Source organism: Pongo abelii, chromosome 3, assembly GCF_028885655.2.
Source record: "Pongo abelii isolate AG06213 chromosome 3, NHGRI_mPonAbe1-v2.0_pri, whole genome shotgun sequence".
In the NCBI taxonomy this organism is placed as follows: domain Eukaryota; kingdom Metazoa; phylum Chordata; class Mammalia; order Primates; family Hominidae; genus Pongo; species Pongo abelii.
The window spans coordinates 173,200,685-173,217,917 of NC_071988.2; the positions used below are offsets into that span (position 1 = coordinate 173,200,685).

General features: G+C 43.3%; 1 long non-coding RNA gene across 1 annotated transcript; it reads right to left on the reverse strand.

Moving 5' to 3' along the window:
- Positions 1-5,391: 5,391 nt before the first annotated feature.
- On the reverse strand, positions 5,392-16,286 carry LOC129058830 (uncharacterized). The gene is made up of 3 exons (XR_008524242.2): positions 15,705-16,286; positions 11,011-11,248; positions 5,392-8,937 (listed from the first exon to the last, which is right to left on the reverse strand). It is a non-coding gene; the product is annotated as an uncharacterized LOC129058830 (long non-coding RNA).
- Positions 16,287-17,233: the final 947 nt, after the last annotated feature.

Below are 17,233 nucleotides of genomic sequence, written 5' to 3' on the forward strand. Positions count from 1 at the left end.
TATGAAATTACTACAAATTTAGGAGCTTAATACAGCATCCACTTATTAGCTCACAGTTCTGCCTAGGCTGGGTCAAATAGGTTTCTGGTTAGGGTCTCACAAAGCCAAAATCAAGGTGTGGCCTAAGGCAGGCTCTTATCTGGATGTTCTGGAGAATAATCTGTTTCCACGCTCATTCAAGTTGCTGGCAGAATTCACTTCCTCGTGGTTGTGGGACTGAAGTTACCATTTTCTTGCTGGCTCTCAGCTCCCAGCAGCCACTCTTGGGTTCTTTCCACGTGGCGCCTCCATCTTCAAGTCAGTAATGGTACACTGAATCCTTCTTGTGCTCTGAATCCCGGCTTTGTCGTCTGCAACCATCTAGAGAAAATTCTCTGCTTTTAAAGGTTTCATATGTGTATGTTAGGCTCATCCAAAATAATCTTCACACAACATAGCATAATGGTAGTGGTGATATCTCATTATATTCTCAGGTTCCACCCACAGTCAGAAGGATGAGGATTGTTGGGGATCATTTTAGAAGTCCATCTACCACAAACATTATCTCATCTACCTTCAAACTTTGTCAGTTGAGAAAGTTCTTCAACCTAAGAAATTTCCTAACCAGAGTGCTTTTCTGAATTCATAATGTCTTAAAAATCAGTGAAATACAATTATCCAAAGTCTGTATTTAAAAGCCAGCCAAGATTTGTTGAACTCATGTTATGGATTAGGTACCGTCTGAGGCACCGGGAATACAGAAGTGAATAAAGCAGACATAGCTCCTAATTGCTCCTCCTTACTACTCTATCTTTGACTCCTTGTTGGCTTTGTCCCCCATTTCAATCAGACTGCAACCTCAAATGCCTTCAAGGACCAAGGTAATATAACTGAGCAAGACAATGAGGAACTGGGAAGATCAGGTGAACAGGAGAGCTGACGCTCATTTGAGAAGGGCAGCAGCAAGTCAGTTGCTGCAGGAATGTGGAACCAGTTTTTTCTTTTCAATTTTCTTTCTTTCTTTTTTTTACAGACAAGGTCTTGCTTTGTTGCTCAGGTTGGAGGGCAGTGGCATGATCATAGCTCACCGCAGCCTTGAGCTCCTGGGCTTAAGTGATCCTCCCACCTCTGCCTCCCAAGGTATTGGGATCACAGGTATGAACCACCACACCTGGCCTGGGACCAGTCTTGACGAGAATTCTGCTGATGACAGCAGAACTCAACAGAGTACCCAAAGCAACAGGTCACAAAAGGGTTCTTGGGGCCAATGCAAATAAGTCTATTAGCAGATATCCTGCCCCAAAAAGTGCCATGATAGAAAAAAGGAGAAAAGCGCTGTACTGGGAAATAATAGGGGTACGCAGGTATCAGACAGTAGCCAGAGGAGCTGAAACACAGGGATGCCTGAACTGGACACCACACAGAGCACTGAGCAATAAAGCAAGGTATTGCCTGTTATGTATTCAGAGAAAATGACGGGTTTTGGGTTCATGCTTAGGAATGCTGAGGTTGACCTTGCTGGGGGTTCTCTACTTTATGGCCTTATCTTTCCTGCTTCCCTGAATGGAAGAGCTGCCAAACAGGACCACTAGCCGTTCTCTGTGCTGACCTACAAAAACTCCAACACCAGCCGGGAGCGGTGGCTCACGCCTGTAATCCTAGCACTTTGGGAGGTCAAGGCAGGCAGATCACAAGGTCAGGAGATCGAGACCATCCTGGCCAACATAGTGAAACCCCATCTCTACTAAAAATACAAAAATTAACTGGGCGTGGTGGCGCACGCCTGTATTCCCAGCTACTCGGAAGGCTGAGGCAGGAGAATCGCTTGAACTCGGGAGGCAGAGGTTGCAGTGAGCCGAGATCTTGCTACTGCACTCCAGCCTGGCGACAGAGCGAGACTCCGTCTCAAAAAAAAAATCCCAAAAACAAAAACAAAAAACACCAACACCAGTGCTCAGCCCTCAGCCTGGAGCACCATCCTGCTCTGCTCCACTAGTAAACATCCTCCACATCTTCCTGGCTCAATTAGAGACTCTGCCTTCCTTAGGAAGCATCTCCTGAACCCCCTCTTCTCCCCAACCTAAATCCTGTTTCTCCTCTCTTTAGCCCCTATGCCACTTTCTACCTCCCCTTGTGAACATTTCACACTTGTCTGATATAATTGTCCGTAGATGCATGTCATTCACTGAAATATTACCAAGTGCTCTATACCTCCAGAAAAGAAAAATTACTAATCTTACTCTATGCCTTACATCTTAGTATTACATCTTACCACCTTTCATATTAATATTGTATGCCCTTGCTACAAAGTGTGGTCCATGGACCAGCAGCATCAGCATTACCTGACAGCTTATTTAAATACAGAATATCAGCTCCACCCCAGACCCATTGCATCAGACTCTACATTTTAATAAGATCCCCAGGTGATTCACGTGCACAGTAAACTTTGAGAAGCACTGCTCTGTGCACTCACCAGTGCAAACCTATTGCAATGTAATGATTAAAATGTCTAACTTGAACACTCTGGTATAATTTTCTGGTATTATCAGACTGTAAACTGCACCAGTGCAGGGACTGTGTTTGCCTTTATCATGACTGCATTCTTAGTGCCTGACACCAAGCTAGGTACAGAGTAAATCCTCAATAAAAACTGATTAAATAAGTAAATAATATTGGCAGAAAACGTGTACGTTTTTATTATGGGAACAAGAAGATATGCTATTAAAATGACCTCTTTTGGCTGGGCACGGTGGCTCATGCCTGTAATCCCAGCACTTTGAGAGGCCGAGGCGGGTGGATCACTTGAGGTCAGGAGTTCAAGATGAGCCTTGCCAACATGGTGAAACTGTCTCTACTAAAAATGCAAAAATTAGCCGGGTGTGGTGGTGCACGCCTATAATCCCAGCTACTCGGGAGCCTTTGGCAGGAGAATGGCTTGAACCCAGGAGTCAGAGGGTGCAGTGAGCCAAGATCCTGTCACTGCAATCCAGCCTGGGTGACAGAGCAAGACTGCATGAAAAAAAAAAAAAGACCTCTTTTGGTTTGCTTTCATCTAAGTTAATACTTTAAAATATATCAGATTAAATAGGTATTGATAATGTTCTTGAATTGTTCTTAATTGAAACTCAATGCTAATGCATTTTCTGTTATATTAAAATCAATACCAAATGTATTATTTAAAAAGCTAGATGGAAATAATATTCTTCTTCCCCCAGTAGAGTACAAATAGCACCCTGCTCCTTCACTTTAAATCATATGATGTTTTCAACGGTGTAATAGAGATCAAAGGTAAATTTTCTATTTATTTATATTTCTCAAAATAAAGAGGCCACAGGATGATGAAAGTAAATGTCCTCATTTGCAAGCAATCCAACAATCTGGGGAAAAGAGTGAGTGGGTCTTCTTTAAGGACTTGTTCAATTTCAACATAATTTTCTTAACCTGTTTGAATTGGTGTTTATTCACAAAACTTGTTATGTATGGAATCTTGATTACTGTGCTTCCCTCTAATTTTGCTTCTGAAAGACAAACATTTTTGCTTACCTTTGCTTATGTAGTGTCTCCATAGTAATTGTCAGAACTCTTCCTCAGCAACAAACCCACCACATTGACCTTAGCAAGACCAAAAATGTCTTACACAGAGCTTGTCTTATTCTGTGCATTCCAAAGGGAATGTTCAGCTTCAGCAATTCTTAGAGCTAAATATCATGAGCAAAGTAGCGGGACTGACACATTTTATGAGCGTTAGTACTTGGAGGCCCTTCATAGCCTGGCCATGACCAGCATCCACTGCCCACTGGTCCCCTCCCCACCCTCTGCTGGTCACTGTCTTCAACACAGCCTTCTCTTTAATGTCTCCACCTGGGCTAAGACAGCAGGAATGAAGAGAAAAGATGGACTTTGGACAAACTCAGGTTCACTTCCTCATCCTGTAATTTTAACTGCTCTGAACTGTTTACTGATCAGTAAAGTAAGAGATAGCAATATCTAGGCCAGGTGCGGTGGCTCACACCTGTAATCCCAGCACTTTAGGAGGCTGAGGTGGGCAGATCACCTGAGGTCAAGAATTCGAGACTAACCTGGCTAACATGGTGAAACCCCGTTTCTACTAAAAATACAAAAAATTAGCCTGGCGTGGTGGCATGTGCATGTACTCCTAGCTACTCGGGAGGCTGAGGCAGGAGAATTGCTTGAACCCGGGAGGCGGAGGTTGCAGTGAGCCAAGATCGTGCCATTGCACTCCAGCCTGGGCAAAAAGAGAGAAACTCAGTCTCAAAAAAAAAACAAGAAAAAAAAGAAAAAAGAAAGAAATTGCAACATCTAGCATTCAGAGCTGTTGTAAGGACTAAGTGAAGTAATAATGGTTAGCACTTAATGGGCACTTATGTTCGATGATTGTGCCAAATGCCCAATATTCGGAATTCTTTTTTTTTTTTTTTTTAAACAGAGTCTCACTCTGTTGCCCAGGCTGGAGTGCAATGGTGCGATCTTGGTTCACTGCAACCTCCACCTCCCGGGTTCAAGGCATTCTCCTGCCTCAGCTCCACATTAGCTGGGACTATAGGCATGCACCACCATGCCCAACTAATTTTTGTATTTTTAGTAGAGACAGGGTTTCACCATGTTGGCCAGGCTGGTCTCGAATTCCTGACCTCAAGTGGTGGCTCACTCCTGTAATCCCAGCACTTTGGGAGGCCAAGGCAGGAGGATCCCTTGAGTCCAGGAGTTTGAGAGCAGCCTGGGCAACATGGCGAGATCCCGTCTCTACATAATAAAAGAAAATTTTTTTTTGAGACGGAGTTTCACTCTTTTGCCCAGGCTGGAGTGCAATGGCGTGATCTCGGCTCACTGCAACCTCCGCCTCCTGGGTTCAAACGATTCTCCTGCCTCAGCCTCCTGAGTAGCTGGGATTACAGGCGCCGGCCACAATGACTAGCTATTTTTTGTACTTTTAGTAGAGACAGAATTTCACCATGTTGGCCAGGCTGGTCTCAAACTCCTGACCTTGTGATCCGCCTGCCTCGGCCTCCCAAAGTGCTGGGATTATAGGCGTGAGCCACCGCGCCCAGCTCAAAATAAAAAAATTTTCAAAATTAGCTGGGCACAGCATTGCATGCCTGTGATCCCAGCTACTTGGGAGGCTGAGTCAGGAGGATCACTTGAGTCCAGGAGGTCAAAGCTGCAGTGAGCCATGTTGGTGCCACTGCACTTCAGCTTGGGCAACAGAGCAAGACCCTGTCTCAAAAATTGACGTAAATAAATAAATAAATAATAAAGCCTATAAATTATTTTTAAATAAAAAATTGGAATAATATGAACATAATAGCTTTAAAGTAGATGACAGGCTCTATAATAATTACATCCAGCAAATATTTATTTACTGTCTATTCTGCGCTGGGCTTGGTGCTAGGTAGTGGAGTCACGTAAATGGAAGACCTTGTCTCTTCAGGGGATTTCAGTCCCATGCGAAACAGAGAGATAAAGAGAGAATTTCCAATACACTGTGACAGGCTCAGGTATGCACAGAGGAAGCACATCTAATCCAGGCTGAGAAGGAGCTGTGGCTAGGGCAGGGAATTCTTGCTGGAGGAGGTTCTGCCTGAACTGAGCCTTAAAAACAAGCGGGCATTAACCAGGCAAAGAAGAGAGGAGGGTCTAAGAAGAGATTTCTAGGCATGATCAAAAAAGAGAGTTATGAACACAGTATTCAGTGACTTACAAATAGTGGAATATTGCTGTGGCCGAGAGAAAAGGATTGTATGGGCAACAGGTGAAGCTGGTGAGATAAGCAGAGGTGAAATTATAAATAGTCTGTGGGTGTACCACGCCAAGAGACCCACTGACGGGGCATAAAGATCCATGGAAAGGTCTTTTGTTTTTGTTTTTTGTTTTTTGTTTTTGTTTTGAGATGGAGGCTCGCTCTGTTGTCTAGGCTGGAATGCAGTGGTGCAATCTTGGCTCGCTGCAACCTCCGCCTCCTGGGTTCAAGCGATTCTCCTGCCCCAGCCTCCTGAGTAGCTGAGATTATAGGCATGTGCCACCATGCCTGGCTAATTTTTGTATTTTTAGTAGAGACGGGGTTTCACCATGTTGGTCAGGCTGGTCTCAAACTTGTGACCTTGTGATCCGCCCGCCTCAGCCTCCCAAAGTGCTGGGATTACAGGTGTGAGCCACCATGCCTGGCCTTCCAAGGAAGGGTTTTAAGCAGCAGAGTGAACGGGTGGCCAGGAAGAGCAATGAGAAGGGCTAGTATTTGTTTGTTTGTTTGTTTTGTTTTGTTTTTTTCTTGAGACAGAGCCTCACACTGTCACCCAGGCTGGAGAGCAGTGGTGCAATCTCAGCTCACTGCAACCTCCACCTCCCAGGTTCAAGCAATTCTCATGCCTCAGCCTCCGAAGTAGCTGGGAATACAGGCACACGCCAGCACACCCAGCTAATTTTTGTATTTTTTAGTAGAGATGGGGTTTCGCCATGGTTGGCCAGGCTGTGGTTTCGAACTCCTGGCCTCAACTGACCTGCCCGCCTCGGCCTCCCAAAGTGCTGGGATTACAGGCGTGAGCCACTGCGCCTGGCCAGGGCCAGTATTTTGAATTCATCTTTCTGTTTTTATCAAACCCTCCATTTCTGGGCAGCATTGCTGCTATCACTTAGGTCATTTGCTTCCTTGGAAAAGGTCTGGGAGCTGGCAGTCAAGGAAAATTTGGATTGGAGATTTTAGCAGCCAAATGGAGATGGAGTTGGGCATGAAATAGAGGCAGAGAACACGGATGCTTTATCTGGCTGCTCATGGCCCATCAAGGCTGCTTTTCTACAACACAGACTCCTTCCATTTCAATCCACTACTCATCAGCTCAACCCTGAGGATGCCATCTCCATAGTTCCAGGAGAGGACATAATTGAAATATGTAAGGAACATCTCCACAAATTGTTCTTTTCTTCTCAGATCTTTTATTGATCACTGTATGTGGTTAATATAGAAACTCAACAGCAAGCACAAAGCCAGATGCATATGAAAAAGACATGAAGGTACTTTTAAACAAGATCTTGTAGAAGATAAGCTGAGTAGAATTTCTGGGCCATAAACTGGCTTCAGCTTCCATGAAAGTGTATGAGAGCCACTTCTGGGGAAATCAGTGGGCAAGGTCATGGATGAGATCTGGGAAACAGAACTTAACTAAGGTTGGAGCAACTGGAAGGTGGCCTGGGTGCAGGACATCTGGCAAGACTATAGTCAGAGAGAGGGTTGTTCTATATTTTCTGCTTCTAAGTTCACCAAGCCCATCTCCAGTTCTGGAGTAGATCAAAGAAGAAAACTTCTGTGGGATTTAATGAGTGTCCTCAGCTTATCCAGGCAGTAGGTCATAGTGGGCGACAGATGGGTAGGAGAAGAGAAACGCCATCAAAACATGAATAAGGCAAATCAAATACAAACAGCAACCTGGAATAGGCTCATACAGGCATTTGATCTGCAGGTTTTAAAAAGTACTAAAATGGTAGTTGACATCTTAGTGATAGCCTCTGCCGATGCATCTTCTTTCTGGCATTGCATTGTTCTAATTTGGAGTTGTTGCCCTCTACATCTGATATACAGCTAGTAGACCATCATCCTCAGGACTCCCTTCTATTTCCTTAGCAAGATCTTCTATTTTCCTATAATCCATACCTTCTTCTTTCTTGATTTTCTCTGTCTTTTTAATTTAGCACATCTTACCTTAGCTTCTTAAGAAAGGAAAAGATTCTTGAGAATTTATGTATATTTCACCTTTATTCTTTTTTAAGAAACTTTTTTTAGAGACAGACTCTTGCTCTATTGCCCAGGCTGGAGCACAGTTGTGCAATTATAGCTCACTGCAGCCTTGAATTCCTGGACTCAAGTGACCCTCCCACCTCAGCCTCCCAAGTGGCTAGGACAGCTGGTACATGCCACCATGCCTGGATTCTACCTTTATTCTTGATGAACCATTTGGCTGTGTATAGAATTCTACCCAGAAAATAATTTTCCTTTAGAAATTTGGAGGCATTGCTCCACTGCCTCTAGCTTCAGGGTTGTTGTTGAGAAGTCTGATGCCATCTGGATTTCTGCTTCTTTGGATGTGCTTTTTCTCTTTGGAAGTTTTGGGTATTTTGTCTTTGTGCCTGGCATTCTAAACCTTCATGATAATATGCTTTGTATGGGTCTGCTTCCCTTCACTGAGCTGAGTACTTAGTGGGCCCTTTCAATCTGGCAATTTAGGTCTTTCTGTTATCTTTCATGTTAGAGGATTTCTTAAGATGTTTGGTAATCCTGGTTGTCTGCTCGTATTCAAGGGTGAGAAAGCAAAAAGCTGCATAGTAGAAGCCCTGTGCTTTGGGGAAGACCTGTTGCCCAGGAACTTTACTGTAAGATGAAATGGGTAGGCTCTTTGTTGGGGAATTCTAACCACACCCTATCCTCCTCCATATCACCTCTTATCACTATCTTTAGGGATTTTTTTTTTTCCTCTTGGGCTGGTCATATTCCTTTAAGAAGGCTTTTCCAATCTTCCACTTGGAAGGTAAGGCTTGATTTCCAGCATTTTAGGAAGTGGAGAGGATCTGAGCATTTAGCATGCCTGCATTAATTAATTAATCCCAGTTTTCTCTCTAGAGTCCCTAACCCCTTCAGCTATGGCTAAGAAGTGGACAAACCTCTGCATCTGTTAGGACGGAGGAGGGGCAGTCACCCAGTAGAAAGGAGTAGAGAGCGCGCATTTAAGAAGTACTACTACTTTTTAAGTAGTTCCCAGCCTCCAACCAGTTCCCTTATTTTATTCCTTCTTCATCTTCACTCTATATCCTGAGGATTTTGCAATGCCACTAACTTAGCATTTGGTTTTCTCAGGTCTGCTAAGTCCTTTATCACTATTCTCTGGCCTCCAAAATTCTGTTGCTATTGCTTCATCTCATTCTCTCCTCGTTCTTGAGGGTTTTAGTGGGGTTCTGGAGGGAATCAAATTATATGCATTTGTTTAATCCATCATCTCTACCTGGAATCAACTGTCAAACATTCCAAAAAAACTGAGATTTATTTATCTACTAAATACTGAGTGTCTGTGATGTTTCTGGCACTTTGATAAATGCAGGAGATGAACTATGATTTATCTTCATAGTGATAACTGATGCTCTAACATAGTGTTTTGAAAAGAAAAATGTGCCTTTCCTCACTACCACCCTGAAATTCTATTTTGTGAAGATTGGTAAATGCTGGGGCTATTTTGGGCTAGGGCAGCTTCATAACTTATACTGATTTGAAACAACATCTAGAAGATTTGGATCATTTCTGATATCACCCACCCACCCGTCCAACCTGGATGTATTTCTGAGTGTCAGTGAGTGAACTGGTCTAATACCTAATTCCAAGAGTGTATGCCAACTTATTTTAAAGGCCATTCATTCTGAACTCTGCATAAGCAAGATCAAACACCTCAAGCTCTGACTGAAGGGTGAGTATGCAGCTGTCTTAACAAAATTTTTATATACCCTTGATTGTGTCTCTGGTTCTGGTGGCAATTTATTCTAGATCTTGTCTTCAAAGTTTGGCAATCACAATGATATGATAACAGGAGGGAGGTTTAACATTTATTAAGTGCCTACTATGTATCAAGCAGTGGCCTTGATACTTCACAGTTAGTAACTCATTTAACGTTATTCTTTAATAAATTCATGAGCATAGCAAAATCCTCCTGGAACAAAGCAAATAGTTCAAGCATATGTCACTTTCTTTTCAATGTTCTTTTCACTCAGAATTCAAACTCCAGTTCTACATTTTTGTATTCTGTTGTATAAAATCTCGATGCCAAACAGACATATTTGTACAAATCACATGCATATGAGGGTGTGCTCTCAGAAATGTTGATAACCCTACTCTACCCTGTTTTTATATTCCAACAGATAAACCGCATACACCTAGCAGCATGGCCTGGTTGCTCTGGTGGCAGGTTTGGTGCACTCATGGAACAGAAAGAGGCCAGGCAGGCTCCCATCAGGACCAACCCGCATGAGCTACAGTGGCTGCCATCTTTTGCCTGAAACACCAGTGTCCACTGGTGGTAAGGTTTTACTTTGAGAAAACTTTCTTGTGGCCTCCAAACTTTGTCCTGACATTGAGAGGATGCACAGTTTTGTTTTGTTTTTTAATGAATTGTGTCATTTTAAATTTCTGGCCCTGACTATTGATCAGAGTCTATGATGAATTGGCAAAGAGAAAATTATCTCTGCTTGTTACTGGTATCTTACATTAGCAAAGAACTGAAAGATTTCTGGAGTTCTTCATCTTTTACATGAGTCAGGAAAATCACACATTTGGAGCAACTATCAGTAATAATGACATTAATCATTACATTTTATTTTTGTGAAGGTTACAAAGCAATATTATGCAAACTAGTTCCCATCAATATCCTTGAACTTGGTATTCTTTGATTTACAACTGTGTGAGTCAAAGATTATACTGTAAAATCATTAAAGACTAACACAATAAACATCAACTAATGATTTTCTAATCTCAGTTTAAAGGTATGGTTTATGTTGAAAATTCCCCACCCCCGTAAGAACCACCTCAAAAATCATGAGAACAAGGAATTGTAGCAAATAAGCTGTTTGAGCCTTAGAAGCAGTACCTTAAGACAGAAACATAAAATCTCAGTGAGGGAAGAAACGCTGAAGGTCAAAACTCTACCTAAATACTGCTCTACATTCAAATATTCTTCCCCAGGGGAAGGCTCTAAATGCTCCTAAAAGCATTTTGCATTTCCTAGATAGTGGATTATCCCTCTAAGCCAGTGGGTTCACATGAGTAGGAGGGAGAATTGGGGGCAGTGGATAATAAGGAATTAGAAAAGGAGAAGAGGAAGGGAGAGAAATGGAAACTGCCTTAGGGAGAGAAGAGTGGAAAGTTTACAGGCACACTCGTTTTATTGAGCTTCACTTTATTGCACTTCGCAGATACTACATTTTTTACAAATGGAAGGTTGGAGCAAGTCTATCCATGCCATTTTCCCAACAGCACATACTCACTTTGTGTCTCTGTGTCACATTCTGGTATTCTCGCAATATTTCAGACTCGTTCCCGGTTTGTATATCTGTTAGGATGATCTGTGGTCAGCAATCTTTGGTGCTACTATCGTAACTCTTTGGAGGGCTCCACAAACCATGCCCACATAAGACAGCAAACTTAATTGATAAATATTGTGTGTGTTCTGACTGCTCCACTGACCAGCCATTCCCACTTCTCTTTCTGTCTTCTCAGTCCTCCCTGTTCCCCAAGACACAACAATACTGAAATTAGACCAGTGAATAACCCTACAATAATCTTGGGTGACATAGTGAGACCCTGTCTCTAGAAAACATTTAATATTATTAACTGGGCTAGGCCAGGCGCGGTGGCTCACACCTGTAATCCCAGCACTTTGGGAGGCCGAGGCGGGCAGATCACCTGAGGTCAGGAGTTTGAGATAAGACTGGCCAACATGGTGAAACCCTGTTTCTACTAAAAATACAAAAATCAGCTGGGCGTGGTGGTGGGCACCTGTAATTCCAGCTACTCAGGAGGCTGAGACAAGAGAATCGCTTAAACCCAGAAGGTGGAGGTTGCAGTGAGCTGAGATTGCACCATTGCACTCCAGTGAGGGCAACAAGGGTGAAACACTATCTGAAAAAAAAAAAAAAAATTAGCTGGGCTTTGTGGTGAGCACCTGTAGACCCAACTACTTGGGAAGCTGAGGTGGAAGGATCACTTGAACTCAGGAGGAGGTCAAGGCCGCAGTGAGCCGTGTTCACACCACTGCACTCCAGCCTGGCTGACAAAGTGCGACCCCGTCCCCCAAACAAACAAACAAACAACAACAACAAACCCCTACAATGGTCTCTAAGTGTCAAGTGAAAGGAAAAATTGCATGTCTCTCACTTTATTTATTTATTCATTTGTTTTTGTAGGGATTATGTCTCTCACCTTAAATAAAAAGCTACAAATGATTATGCTTATTAAGGAAAGCATGTCAAAAGATAGGCTGGGCACAGTGGCTCATGCCTATAATCCCCGCACTTTGGGAGGCCAAGGCAGGAGGATCACTTGAAGACAGGAGTTCAAGACAAGACTGGGCAATACAGTGAGACCCTGTCTCTAAAAAAAAAATTTGTTTTTTAATTAGCCAGGCATGGTGGCATGTGCCTGTTGCCTGTGGTTCCAGCTATGTGGGAGGCTGAGGTGGGAGGATTACTTGGGCCCGGGAGGTTGGGGTTGCAGTGTGCTGTGACTGCACTACTGCACTCCAGCCAGGGTGACAGAGTGAGACTCTGCCTCAAAAAAAAAAAAAAAAAAAGCTAAGATAGGCCAAAAGCTAGGCTTCTTGCACCAGTCAAGTTGTGAATTTAAAGGAAAAGTTCTTGAAGGAAATTAAATGTGCTACTTCAGTGAACACACAAAGGATAAAAAAAGTGAAACAGCCTTATTACTGACATGGAGAGAGTCTGATAGAAGATCAAAACAGCCACAACATTCCTTTAAGCCAAAGCCTAATCCAGAGCAAGGTCCTAACTGTCTTTAATTCTATGAAGGCTAAGAGAGGTAAGGAAGCTGCAGGACAAAAGTAGGAAGCTACTTTTTCCTGAGATTTAAGGAAAGACGCCATCTCTGTAATATAAAAGTGCAAAGTGAACCAAGTGCTTATGGAGAAGCTGCAGCAAGTGATCCAGAAGATCCAGCTAAGATAACTGATGAAGGTGGCTACACTAAACAACAGATTTTCTGTTTTTTTTTTGTTGTTGTTGTTGTTTTTTTTTTGAGACAGAGTCTCATCCTGTTGCCAGGTTGGAGTGCAGTGGCGCGATTTCAGCTCACTGCAACCTCCACCTCCCGGGTTCAAGTGATTTTCGTGCCTCAGCCTCCTGATTAACTGGTCTTACAGGCACCTGCCACCACGCCTGGCTAATTTTTGTATTTTGAGTAGAGACCAGGTTTCACCAAGTTGGCCAGGATGGTCTCCATCTCTTGACCTTGTGATCTGCCCACCTTGGCCTCCCAAAGTGCTGGGATTACAGGCATGAGCCACTGCGCCCAGCCAACAGATTTTCAGTGTAGATGAGACAGCCTTATATTGGAAGAAGATGCCATCTAGGATTTTACTAGCTAGAAAGAAGTCAATGCCTGGCTCCAAAGGACAGGCTGGCTGCCTTGTAAGGGGCTAAAACAGCTGGTGACTTTAAGTTGAAACCAATAATCATTTACCATTTCTAGAATTCTAGGCCCCTTAAGAATTATGCAGCTGAGCACAGTGGCTCACATCTGTAATCCTAGCACTTCGGGAGGCTGAGGCAAGTGGATTGGGCAACATTGCAAAACCCTGTCTTTACAAAAATAAAAATAAATTAGCTGGGCATGGTGGCATGCACCTGCAGTCCAACCTACTTGGGAGGCTGAGGTGGGAGAACTGATTGAGCCTGGGGCTGTGATTGCACCATTGCACTGCAGCCTGGGCTGCAGTGACTCAAAAGTAGACTCAGAGTAGACTCAAAAAAAAAAAGAAAAGAAAAAGAATTATGCTAAATCTGCTTGGCCTGTGCTCTGTCAATGGAACAATAAAGCCTGGATGACAGCACATCTGTTTACTATATGGTTTACTGAATATTTTAACTCTACTATTAAAATGTACTGCTCAGAAAAAAAAGATTCCTTTCAAAATATTACTGCTCATTTACAATGCACCTAGTCACCCAAGAGCTCTGATGGAGACATACAAGGAGATTCATGCTGTTTTCATGCCTGCTAACACAACATCCATTCTGTAGCCCATGGATCAAAGGGTCATTTTGACTTTCAAGTCTTATTACCTGAGAAATACATTTTGTAAGGCTATTACTGCCATAGATAGTGATTCCTCTGATAGATCTGGGCAAAGTAAATGGAAAACCTTCTGGAAATGATTTGCCATTCTAAATGCCATTAAGAATATTCATGATTCAAAGGATGAGGTCACCACATCAACACTGAGTTTGGAAGAATTTGATTCCAACCCTCATGGATGACTTTGAGGGGTTCAAGACTTCAGTGGAGAAAGTCATTGCAAATATGGTGGAAATAGTAAGAGGATTAGAATAACTGGCGTCCAAAGATGTGACCGAATTGCTGGAATCTCAGGATAAAACTTGAATGGATGAGGAATTGTTTCTTCTGCATAAGCAAAGGAAGTGGTTTTTTGAGATAAAACTTACTCCTGGTGAAAATAATGTGAATATTGTTGAAATGATAACAAAGTATTGAGAATATTACATAAATTCAGTTGATAAAGCAGTGGCAGAGTTTGATAGGATTGACTCCAATTTTGAAAGAAGTTCTACTGTGGGGAAGATGCTACCAAACAGCATTGCATACTACAGAGAATTCTTTTGTGAAAGAAAGAGTCAATCGATGTGGCAAACTTTGTGGTTATCTTAAGAAATTACCACAGCCACCCAAATCTTCTGCAACCATCATCCTGATCTGTCAACAGCCATCAATCTAAAGGCAAGACCCTACACCAGTGAAAAGAGTATGTCTCACTAAAGTATCAGGTGATCATTAGCATATTTTAGCAATAAAGTATTTTAAAATTAAGGTATGTAGATTTTTTCAGACATAATGTTATTGCACAGTTAGACTACAATGTACTATAAACATGACTTTTATATGTGCTGAGAAGCCCCAACAATTGTGTGACACACTTTATTGTGGTGATCTGGAAAAGAACCCACAATCTCTGAGGTATGCCTGTATGTTTTTCAGGGGACACTGACCCCCCTCACCATGGACCAAGCAGAGCTGGTGATGTGGAGATATAGAGAGAGAAAATAGACTCAGCATTCAGGGAGTTTACAGCTTGGTGTGGAGGGAAGAACCTCTTGCATGAAGCAGTTAAATTTAGAATGTGCCAGTGAGTCACCGGTAAACTCTGAGAACTGGACTAGTAAAATAAAGGCAAATCAGATTATACTGGATACAGATACTCTCAGATACAGGTACTTTAAAGGGACCAAACAACTCTCAGGCCAAGCACATGATTTGTTCAGAGCAGAATTGGGAGATGTTAACTTATCTACATAAAGAGTTCGGGCCAGGTGCGTGGCTCACGCTTGTAATACCAGCATTTTGGGAGGCCAAGGCAGACAGATTGCTTGAGGCCAGGAGTTCAAGACCAGCCTGGCCAACATGGTAAAACCTTGTCTCTATTAAAAATACAAAAATTAGCCACTGGTGGTGGCGCGCACCTGTAGTGCCAGCTACTCGGTAGGCTGAGGCAGGAGAATTGCTTGAACCCAGGAGGCAGAGGTTGCAGTGAGCCGAGATCTCACCACTACTCCAGCGTGGTGACAGAGCAACAGTCCGTCTCACACACACAAAAAAAGTTTGGTCACCAGTTGGAGGGGACCAACTGGTTGCAAGTTAGGACCAAAAAAGCAAGTCTGAGGGTCTCTTGGATTCCTAATCCCATTCTGAGGAGAGACCCAAACACTGGCTTCAGAGGAGTTCCCAGTTGTGGAGACGGCCTCACAGGGGCCTGCAGGTGCCACAACCAGGACTGCCTGCCATCCTCTGCTGTGAGCCCACTCTTAGCAACACCTTCTGCATGATCTGGTGTTGCAGGTACATCTCTGTGAAGTTTTCCTCGGTAGCATTTCCACCTCCTGGGTAGCATTAACCACTCCCTTCTCTGTCTCCACATTTATTGTGTACATACCTCTCTTGTGGACCAACCATACTGTGTCTGGAATCGGTTCCTTCCGGTGGGTTCTTGGTCTGGCTGACTTCAAGAATGAAGCCACGGACCCTCGTGGTGAGTGTTACAGTTCTTACAGATGGTGTGTCTGGAGTTTGTACCTTCAGATGTTCAGATGTGTCTGGAGTTTTTTCCTTCTTGTGGGTTTGTGGTCTTGCTTGACTTCAGGAGTGAAGCCGCAGACCTTCGCAGTGAGTGTTACAGCTCTTAAAGGTGGTGCGTCCGGAGTTGTTTGTTCCTCCCGGTGGGTTCGTGGTCTCGCTTACTCCTTTGCAGTGAGTGTTAGGGCTCTTAAAGGTGGCGCGTCAGGAGTTGTTTGTTCCTCCTGGTGGGTTCATGGTCTCACTGGCTTCAGGAGTTAAGCTGCAGACCTTCACAGTGAGTGTTACAGCTCATAAAGTTAGCTTTTATTCCCTCATTTGGCCCCGCCCACATCCTGCTGATTGGTCCATTTTACAGAGCACTGATTGGTCCATTTTACAGAGTGCTGATTAGTCCGTTTTTACAGAGTGCTGATTGGTGCACTTACAAACCTTTAGCTAGACACAGAGTGCTGATTGGTGCGTTTTTACAGAGTGCTGATTGGTGCATTTACAAACCTTTAGCTAGACACAGAGTGCTGACTGGTGCGTTTTTACAGAGTGCTGATTGGTGCATTTACAAACCTTTAGCTAGACAGAGCGCTGATCGGTGCATTTTTACAGAGTGCTGATTGGTGCACTTACAAACCTTTAGCTAGACACAGAGCACTGATTGGTGTGTTTACAATCCTTTAGCTAGACAGAAAAGTTCTCCAAGTCCCCACCCGACCCAGAAGCCCAGCTGGCTTCACCTCTCAATACCACACAGTATTTGTAATGCTTGGTTTACACATCTGTCTCTCCTACCATATTGGAAGACAAGGAGCAAATCCTAAACATTTTTGTGTTCTTGGTGCCCCTGCACAGTGCTTGGCACTTAGCAGATGCTCAGTCAATATTTGAATGACCGGATGAGTGAGTGAGTGAATGAGTGAATAAATGAATGAATGATAAATGATCAAATAAATAAAAGGGTGCATGGAAAATTAATGTGAGCAAAGAGTTCAAGTCAACACTGTACCCAGGGAACAATGCTAAGAATGACCTGCACGAAGCCTGTGTGAAAAGAATCAAAAGAAAGTGGATTAATAGAAGGCCAGGTAATTAAAGGCCTTGAGTGCCAATAAACGTTCCTTTGTTTATTCATTCATTCCCCCAAAATATGTTGTTAACTTTTTTAAGTTTTGTCTCTATCCTTAGAGAGTACGGAACTAAGGAGGAGAGGACGCCCTCACTACAGCTACATTCAAAGGAAGATGGTGGCAAAGGTAATCAGAGAGGCACAACTAAGGGGCTGTGGAGGTTCAAGGATCAATAAGTCACTTTTGGTTGTGCTGACAGAGAAGCATTTGAATTGGACTTCAAGGGTAAGAGGACCAGCAGAGGGCACGGCATCAGCAGGGTAGCAGA